General features: G+C 43.3%; 1 long non-coding RNA gene across 1 annotated transcript; it reads right to left on the reverse strand.

Moving 5' to 3' along the window:
- Window positions 1-5,340: 5,340 nt before the first annotated feature.
- LOC108702064 lies at window positions 5,341-8,993 on the reverse strand. The gene is made up of 3 exons (XR_001933243.2): window positions 8,859-8,993; window positions 7,131-7,181; window positions 5,341-5,727 (listed from the first exon to the last, which is right to left on the reverse strand). It is a non-coding gene; the product is annotated as an uncharacterized LOC108702064 (long non-coding RNA).
- Window positions 8,994-9,208: the final 215 nt, after the last annotated feature.

A 9,208-nucleotide genomic window follows, 5' to 3' on the forward strand; every position in this document is an offset into this window, starting at 1 on the left:
GTACTCCAACACTCTAGCAGCACCTACTCCTGCCTTGTACCCCAACACCCTAACAGCACCTACTCCTGCCTTGTACTCCAACACTCTAGCTGCACCTACTCCTGCCTTGTACCCCAACACCCTAACAGCACCTACTCCTGCCTTGTACTCCAACACTCTAGCTGCACCTACTCCTTCCTTGTACTCCCAACACTCTAGCAGCACATACTCCTGCCTTGTACCCCACCACTCTAGCAGCACCTACTCCTGCCTTGTACCCCAACACTCTAGCTGCACCTACTCCTGCCTTGTACTCCAACACTCTAGCTGCACCTACTCCTTCCTTGTACCCCAACACTCTAGCTGCACCTACTCCTGCCTTGTACTCCAACACTCTAGCAGCACCTACTCCTGCCCTGTACCCCACCACTCTAGCAGCACCTACTTCTGCCTTGTACCCCAACACTCTAGCTGCACCTACCCCTGCCTTGTACCCCACCACTCTAGCAGCACCTACTCCTGCCTTGTACTCCAACACTCTAGCTGCACCTACTCCTGCCTTGTACCCCAACACTCTAGCTGCACCTACTCCTTCCTTGTACCCCAACACTCTAGCTGCACCTGCCTTGTACCCCAACACTGTAGCTGCACCTACTCCTTACTTGTACTCCAACACTCTAGCTGCACCTACACCTGCGTTGTACCCCAACACTCTAGCAGCACCTACTCCTGCCTTGTACCCCAACACTCTAGCAGCACCTACTCCTGCCTTGTACCCCAACACTCTAGCTGCACCTACACCTGACTTGTACCCCAACACTCTAGCAGCACCTACTCCTGCCTTGTACCCCTACACCCTAACAGCACCTACTCCTGCCTTGTACTCCAACACTCTAGCTGCACCTACTCCTTCTTGTACTCCAACACTCTAGCTGCACCTACTCCTGCCTTGTACCCCAACACCCTAACAGCACCTACTCCTGCCTTGTACTCCAACACTCTAGCTGCACCTACTCCTTCCTTGTACCCCAACACTCTAGCTGCACCTACTCCTTCCTTGTACCCCAACACTCTAGCTGCACCTACTCCTTCCTTGTACCTCAACTTCCAGACACACAAAAATGCAATATACTTTTAATTGAAAATGTATCAAATTCTTAAAGATAAGGTATGAATTAAACACCAGATAAAAGGAGCACTGTATTATTGTATGACTACTCATGAGCACTGCAGGAGGACCTTGTGCCCACAACACCTTGGCAAACAGCACCTCCTCCTGGCTTGTGCCTACAGCATTGTGGCCCCCATAACTTACTATCAGCTTGTATCACCGGGCAGCCCATTTTTGTGCAGTAAGGGCAATCTGGGAACAAACAGTGGCAATTACATGGCAAGGCTGGAGCTTCAACATTCTGCACCAAAATAGCTGCAATTGCAGCCAGTAGCAGTGTGCCATTCTATATTAAAGTGAACAGATCATGTGACATATCAGTACATTAATTGCATATTGTTTCTCTGATCTGGTCCCAGTATTAGCCGGGGCCCTATGGCACAGACACTGTATAAAGAATAAGGACTGACATGTGAGAATTCCCATACATCATCATCACTCTCCCAGGTACCAATATTCCTCTTTCTTTTGTTCCTGTTTCCTTGGCAATGATTGTCTCGCACGAGAGTGTCACTGGAAGGCCAGGATGGTGTGGGATCTGATTTTCCCTGGCTGTTCATACATTCACATCTGATTGGGTTATTAACTGAAGATACCGGCTGTAGGAATTCTACCCCACCTGTGGCCCTCAAGCTGTTATTGCACTACAACTCCCAGCATCCCCTGACATCCTTTGTGGGTAGATATTAAGCAGGGTCAGAACCAGGAATAGGCTCAGTTGGTGGGGGATACAATTATAGATAGAGTAATCAAGCCGGAGCTGCAGGGGGCCATGGAGACTAAATGGCAGCAGCAGAGGAGGCAGTGGAGGTGTTGTTTTGCAGATTTAGCAATGCCTCCCCCGTTCGAAATCTGGGCAAAAATTGGCCAGGTTTAAAAAATTTGTTGGATCAAGGACCACATTGGTTCATTCCGACCGTCTGTATTCTCTGTTGTGATCCAATTGTAGGGCCCTAGATTTCACGTTGAGATTAGCCCAATATCGCCCACGACAAAGTATGTATTTCGGGAAGAGATGCACTGGTTTGGCGACCTTGACAAACGTGTATTTCTGTGTGTGTCCAGCTTAAGAAGCAAGGAAAATTCCCAATGGCTCCAGGTGTGAGTGGGCCCTCCTGCACCACTGTACCTTGTAAGTGTTTTTAAACGAGAGAAAATAGAGTTGTCCTTTAAAGGGATATTGTGATGGGAAAATTTATTTTTTTTCAAAATGAATCAGTTAATAGTGCTGCTCCAGCAGAATTCTGCACTGAAATCCATTTCTCAAAAGAGCAAACAGATTTTTTTTATATTCAATTTTGAAATCTGACATGGGGCTAGACATTTTGTCAATTTCCCAGCTGCCCCTGGTCATGTGACTTGTGCCTGCACTTTAGGAGAGAAATGCTTTCTGGCAGGCTGCTGTTTTTTCTTCTCAATGTAACTGAATGTGTCTCAGTGGGACCTCGATTTTACTATTGAGTGTTGTTCTTAGATCTACCAGGCAGTTGTTATCTTGTGTTAGGGAGCTGTTATCTGGTTACCTTCCCATTGTTCTTTTGTTTGGCTGCTGGGGGGGGAGGGGATGATATCACTCCGACTTGCAGTACAGCAGTAAACTATGACAGTTTGTCAGAGCACAAGTCACATGACTGGGGGCAGCTGGGAAACTGACAATATGTCTAGCCACATGTCAGATTTCAATATTGAATATAAAAAAATCTGTTTGCTCTTTTGAGAAATGGATTTCAGTGCAGAATTCTGCTGGAGCAGCACTATTAACTGATTAATTTAAAAAAAAAAAAAAAAAAAATTCCCATGACAGTATCCCTTTAATTACAGATGCATATGGATTCTCTACTGAGCAAAAATGTCATATTCTGTGTTTGCCTTCATGTTATAAAATTCTCTTTAGGATAAAAATCAATGGAAGATGAACCATATTAAACAAGAGGGTCTATTTGCCCTTTCCTACTACATCACTAAGTGCAGCACTTGCAGTTTCTGGGATGCCATTTGTCCTGCAGGGATAACCCAAGCAGACAGCTGCATCGACATGTCCCCTAATGGCCTCGCCGGCACCACTTCCATTTGTGCAGTAACAGCAATAAAAAACCTCCATGCATCATCTTCCCTCTCTACAAAGAGATGGTGTTTTGGCAAACCCTTCCTATCCGGCTGTTCCGTTACTATAATTCACTGCATCAAGAGATAATGTTTGTACCCATTTCTTCTGGATTTATCTGCCAGTTCCATTAGAACATTATTGTTATCCTCTCAATGGACAAGAGAGAAAAAGATTTCACAGAAGTCAGAAGGGTTTTTCGGAAATTGCAGTGCAAAAGTTATAGATAATGGGAAAACACAAAAGCTGGGCCCCCAGAAACGGATAAAATCAGGTGAGCAGGTTGACTCACACAGAGCTAGGCCAAGTAGTATTTGCACCCAAGACTATAATTCTTACCCCCCTACGCCAGGGCCCATCCACAGCAGCCTGACCCCTGCTGATCACTCAACCTGCTGTTGGTCTCCACTTTTTATTTCTTCCAGTTATACTCGAGGCACATGCAAAGTGAAATAGTTGTTGGTATTGACATGGAAATTGTGCCAAAAATAATAACACTGAACCAAATTCCTACCAATGCTATACTAGTTTGATGCCGCCATCAGTCCCCCATAAGAAAATATGAACATTAATTCAAAACTGGTTAATATTCCAATTTTGAATCTATTTTGTATGGTTATATGAGTAAGATGTATTTTTCACAAATAAGGAACCACTCAGGATATTGATCAAAATACCCAACTAAGTGTAATTATTTACAAATGGTGTGTACAACTTTCAACTGAACTCTGAAGAGCTTTATTCCTAATATGGGCCACTGAGCTGTGTTAAGGGCAGGAGTCTGAAAGTATTGGGACAGTAGATCAAGATGGTAGGCATGATGGCAAAAGTAAAACACAGCAGAGAAAGAAAATATATATAAAGACAGAAGGCGAAGACGATGATGGGAAAGTAGACAACAGGGAAATGTGCTAATAGTAGGGACAACTGGTTGAAATAAGGGCCAGTTGGCAAAAGTAGGACAACATAGAGACAGTAGGGGAAGATGGAGACAATAGGATAAAGTGGAGACAGCAGGGAAAGAAGCTGACACTTGGGTAAGTTACATTAGGTGGAGACAAGCAGGGCAAGATGGGGACAGTAGGAAAAGTTGGAAAAAGTTGGGAAACATGGTGACAGTAGGGTAAGATGGGGACAACAGGGCAACCTGGTGACAGTAGAGCAAGATACAAACAATAGGAAAAGTTGCAAACAGTAGGACAAGATGTTGATAGTGGGGTAAGATGGGGACAGTAGAGAAAGTTGAAGATATCAAGGCAACCTGGTGACAGCAGGGGACAGTAAGGAGAAGTTGGAGACGGTAGACTAAGATGGTGATAACAGGGCAAAATGGATACGGTAGAGAAAATTGGAGAGAGTAAGGCAAGATGGTGACAGTAGGACATGTTGGAAACAGTAGGAAAAGTTGTAGACAGTAGGGCAACCTGATGACAGCTGGGCAATATGGGAACAGTAGAGAAAAGTGGAGACAGCAGGGCAAGATGGGGACAACAGGGCAAGATGGGGACAGTAGAGAAAATTGGAGAGAGTAAGGCAAGATGATGACAGTAGGACAAGATGGAAACAGTAGGAAAAGTTGGAGATAGTAGGGCAACCTGATGACAGCAGGGCAAGATGGGGACAGTAGGGAAGATTGGAGACAGTAGGGCAAGATGGTGACGGTAGGGTAAAATGGGGAAAGTAGGCAAGCTAGGGACTGTAGGATAAGGTGCAGACAGTAGGCAAAATGTCAAGATTACTACAAGATGAGGATAGAAAGGCAAGATGGAGACAATAGGGTAAAATGGCAACAACTTAACCTGCAGCCTTTCATCTACCGTTGTTGGTGCTTGAAGTTGTAGATGAACATTAACTGAAAGGTCACAAGTTGGGGCATAAAAAAAGTAAATTTTGCAAAATGGCTCTGCACCTACTGGAAAAAAAGGCCCCTACAGACAACTCTGTCCTTTGAAATAATAATAATAATATAAGAAACAACCCAAAAAAAGGAATGAACAAAAGGGTTAAAAAAATCTTACGATAAAATCACTAAGCGGCTAATAATAAAATGTAGTGCACATTCTCAGCACAGCCCATTGTACCAGTGTATCTGGAGTGTAATACTCATCTCTTGCCTTGTCACGACATTAACATTTATTAAGGGGAACGAATAAAATGGAAAAGGGAATGGTACGGCTCTTTGCAACAGTTCAAACAGAAATATTAAAAGCAAAACTGTACACAAGTGAGGTCTCCATGGTAACAATATCTGTAGCTGTGGCGGTTTTCTCTTGTGTGTGAAGTATATGCAAGGCAATGTGTTTGTCCTTCACAGAGCTGGCAAGCCTTCTATTGACAACGTAAGGTGCTATCCATTGTCTTATTGTAGCAACATCACGTTCGTTAGGCGCAAGTCAGAGATTCAGGCTAATTGATGAGAAATGGGAGATAGAATATTCTCTTTGATGGATGTCCCAAAGTGGTCAGTGCTAGCCTGTCATTTAGAAACAAGAAGGTATTAGTATCCCTGAGTATGTTGGACAGGGATACAATGATACAGTTAATAATGAAGAGAAGAATTGTATAGTGGATAAAAGAACAATGGGGTAACTATATAATAATAATAACATAATAAAATAACAGTAAGTATAAGTAAGAAGCATGCAGAATACAATGAAAATAACTCAATCATGGACCAGCTGCGAGACAGAATAATGGAGAAAAATTGTACTAACTCAGAGACAGAATGATATAAAGTGGACCAACTTAGAGATAAAATCATGGACAGAAAGTTCTACCATCTGGGAGAGAGAGAATAATAGAAAGCTGAACAAACTGAAAGCAAACATGATGAATAAAGTTGGACCTACTGAGTCCAAACAATGAATTAAAAGTTGAATCAACTATGGTATAAATGAAGGAGTATAATGATTAAAAGTAAGAGGAGCTAGAATGTTAAAAAGCAAGGGGAGATAGGATGATGGGAAGTAAGGGGAGATAACGTTTCGGGGCGTAACCCCTTTGTCAAGGGGTTACGCCCCGAAACGTTGCATCCGCAATAAATGAGCAAGGGATTTCCCTGCTAGAAGCAACCCATGCTGTGCCAGTGTTTTCTTACCTTTCACGTGGATCTTGAGGTAGCCAAACGCCTCCTTCACTGAGCACCTGGGATTCGATTTGATTGGGAAGGCCAGGGTGTGCTAAGGTAATTTCTTTTCTGACTAAGTAAGGGGAGATACAATGATGGAAAGTAAGGGGAGATAGGATGATAGGAAGTAAGGATGATGATGAGATAGAATGATGAAAAGTAAGAGGAGCTAGAATGATGAAAGCAAGGGGAGATAGGATGACGGAAAGTAGGGGAAGATATGATGATGGAAAGTAGGGGAAGATATGATGATGGAAAGTAAGGGGAGATAGTATGATGGAAAGTAAGATGAGCTAAAATGATGAAAAAGTAAGAAGAGATAGGAGGATGAAAACTAAAAGGAGATAGGATCAGTGTCGGACTGGCCCACTGGGATATCAGGAAAACTCCTGGTGGGGCCAGGAGTCAGTGGGCCTCTTGCTTCTAATCATTTGGCCTATTTCTTTAGGAGAACAAATAGGCTTAATAATGCAAGAATAGAGTATAGTATGTAGAGAAAAGAAACTTTGAGAATAAAGAGGCTGAGTGAGGAGAGGAGGTATAATAGTTGGAAAAGTGGGCCCTCAGCCTAAGGTTTTCTGGTGGGCCCCTGGCATCCCAGTCCAACACTGGATAGGATGATAGTAAGAGGAGATAGAATGATGAAAATTAAGAGGAGATAGTATGATGGAAAGTATGAGGAGATAGAATAATGAGGATGAGTGGTGTCATGTTTGTAGATTGGTTGAATAACCGAAGCTGAGACTGACCTGGATGTGTTTTATTTCCCTCAGTTAACTGGTGATTTCAGGTTTTATGTTCTGTAAGAGTGGAGCAGATGTTAATATTAGACTACTTCATAAAGGTTTGGGTTTTAGTAGTTGGAGCATCACAAAAATGGTTAGACCCATATTTTCTCACCCTAAAAACACTAAAATGTGCCATAGCAAGAATCTCAGTTTTAATAAATAACCTGCTTTGAAGTGACAACAGTGAGACAATTGTTTCTACAAGAAAATGTTTCTCTATACATAGTAATAGCCCTCCTTAAAGCACTGCTCTCTGGAAAATGAACTTTTGGTTTGGTATAGACAGCAGAATTCTAAGCCATTCATTTTATTTTGTTTATAGTGTTTGAATTATTAACATTCTGGACAGAGGTCAGAGATATCTGAAATACAGTCATAAAAGTCACCACAGATGTATTTAAATCATCTAATATGAAACCATGGGTTCTCAATCAGGCAACCTCTCTATTAATGGGCACATGTTGGGAAAAGCATAGAGAGAAGCAGGAGCAACAGCTTAAAAACTGCTCTCCATTTAATGGGCCAATTTTAGTGGTCAAACTAGGATGAAGAGATGATGTTGTGCAAACTATTAAATGTTACCCTTGGGCAAGCTGAGGTCTTAAAAAATGTATGAAAGTCCACCAAATGGACATCTGTGATCTCCCAGTCAGTAACTGCGCAGCAGTGAAGTGCGGGGTCAGAAAATGTTTTTACGAAACTGTAGTGAAAATTCGACGCAACTAAAAAAATTGTAGCGTGTGAAAATTGCAGCGCGCTTGAAAATTGTCACGTGTCAAGATTATTCGGACACCCATTGACTTTAATGCATTTGAAAAAATAGTCGCACGTATAACAATTGTCTCTCGCTTCAAAATTATTTTGACGCCAGTTGGCTTCAATGCGGGACAGTCTCGGCCATCACTACATCTGACCCTAGCACACCAAATGTTGCCATTGTAGGACCCACTCCCAAACCGTACCAAAGTCTTCTAGCTCTGTTTAGGCACAAATGCTTAAATGACAGGGAATCTTTGGCAGCAGTCTGACCTGCACCCAACCAGGCCCGGATTTGTGGGAAGGCCACCTAGGCCCGGGCCTAGGGTGGCAGGATTTTAGGGGGGCGGCATGCTGCCCAACCACACCCACATTGGTTCAAAAATACTGGGGATGTGCTGGAGATATAATAATTTTCTTACATTTCCTGTGTGCCAATCCCTATTGCTCCTGTCCCCCCCCCCTGGAGGGGACAGGGGCGACGAACGGTAGTGGGCCTAGGGGCGCCCACTATGTAAATCCGGCCCTGCACCCAACCCTAACCAGCAATGGTTAGTCAAATTTCAATCTGAACCTGCCTAACCAGTGGGTCGTCATGGGTTTTGGGTAGGGATGCACCGAATCCAGGATTCGGCCTTTTTTAAGCAGGATTCGGACGAATCCTTCTACTCGGCAGAACCGAATCCAAACCTAATTTGCATATACAAATTAGGGGTGGGGAAGGAAATCAACTTTTTTCACAAAACAAGGAAGAAAAGAAAGTTTTCCCCTTCCCACCCCCAATTTGCATATGTAAGTTAGGATTCGGGTTCAGTGTTTGGCCGAATCTTTCGCAAAGGATTCGAGGGTTCGGCTGAATCCAAAATAGTGGATTCGGTGCATCCCTAGTTTTGGGTCAACCGATACATCACTACTGCATGGAAGAAAGCTCACCTTGATCTTGTTTCTTCTCAAACTGTGACTGGCGATTGAACATGATCCCATTAAAGGAGAAGGAAAGCTACGGAGGCATTTTATTGCCAATAGATTAGCTGCAATAGTGCAAGATAGAATGCTATATTTATTCTGTAGAATGTTTTACCATACCTGAGTAAAAAGCTCTAGAAACTCTCTGTTTGTTTAGGATAGGAGCTGCAGTATTCACTTGGTGTGACATCACTTCCTGCCGGAGTCTCTCCCTGCTCTGGGCTCAGATTACATCAGAGAAGGGGGGGGGAAGAGGAGCAAACTGAGCATGCTCTTGCCCAGGGCAATGAGGTTTAAGCTGAAAACAGGAAGTCTGA

Source organism: Xenopus laevis, chromosome 9_10L, assembly GCF_017654675.1.
Source record: "Xenopus laevis strain J_2021 chromosome 9_10L, Xenopus_laevis_v10.1, whole genome shotgun sequence".
NCBI classification, from domain to species: domain Eukaryota; kingdom Metazoa; phylum Chordata; class Amphibia; order Anura; family Pipidae; genus Xenopus; species Xenopus laevis.